This window comes from Mastigoproctus giganteus, chromosome 2, assembly GCF_048544385.1.
Source record: "Mastigoproctus giganteus isolate SK-2022 chromosome 2, ASM4854438v1, whole genome shotgun sequence".
Lineage (NCBI taxonomy): Eukaryota > Metazoa > Arthropoda > Arachnida > Uropygi > Thelyphonidae > Mastigoproctus > Mastigoproctus giganteus.
Window position 1 is genome coordinate 140,403,654 of NC_143576.1, and position 653 is coordinate 140,404,306.

General features: G+C 36.8%; 1 non-coding gene across 1 annotated transcript; it reads left to right on the top strand.

The window, feature by feature from the left end:
* The first annotated feature begins 282 nt into the window (after positions 1-282).
* Positions 283-356, top strand: TRNAT-AGU (transfer RNA threonine (anticodon AGU)). Its single transcript has one exon. It is a non-coding gene; the product is annotated as a tRNA-Thr (tRNA).
* Positions 357-653: the final 297 nt, after the last annotated feature.

Genomic DNA, 653 nt, shown 5'->3' on the forward strand with positions numbered 1-653 from the left:
GAGTTGTTAAATGTGGAGTATAATTAGCTCTTGTCTAATTAGCTATATTAGTTCCTGTCAGTTCTGAGAAATCAGGACTGACAGTAACATCAGAATCCGCATCTACCACACAAAATTATTTTAAGAATGTTATATTTAACACAGAGAGTACGAAATTAGGATATGTGGCGCCGTGGCTTAGTTGGTTAAAGCGCCTGTCTAGTAAACAGGAGATGCATCTACCACACAAAATTATTTTAAGAATGTTATATTTAACACAGAGAGTACGAAATTAGGATATGTGGCGCCGTGGCTTAGTTGGTTAAAGCGCCTGTCTAGTAAACAGGAGATCGTGGGTTCGAATCCCACTGGTGCCTTTGAAGATTTAAAGTAAAAATTTTTAATTAATTTTAATACTATATGTTGTTGTATGTTTTAATTCAATAATATCAGATAACCTTAAATGAAATAAGCCAGCAGCAATTAGACAATTTTCAAAACTGCTCTATTGCACCAAGGTTCCATAACGAAACACGGAGAAGCCAACCTAGATCTTTTTAGGTGGTAGACTTAAAAAAACAAGATCATAAAGTATTAGTGGCATACTATTTAGGGTAAGGCGCCACCGGTGGTCACCCACATCTGCACCATCGGTACTCTTCTGTAGCATACAG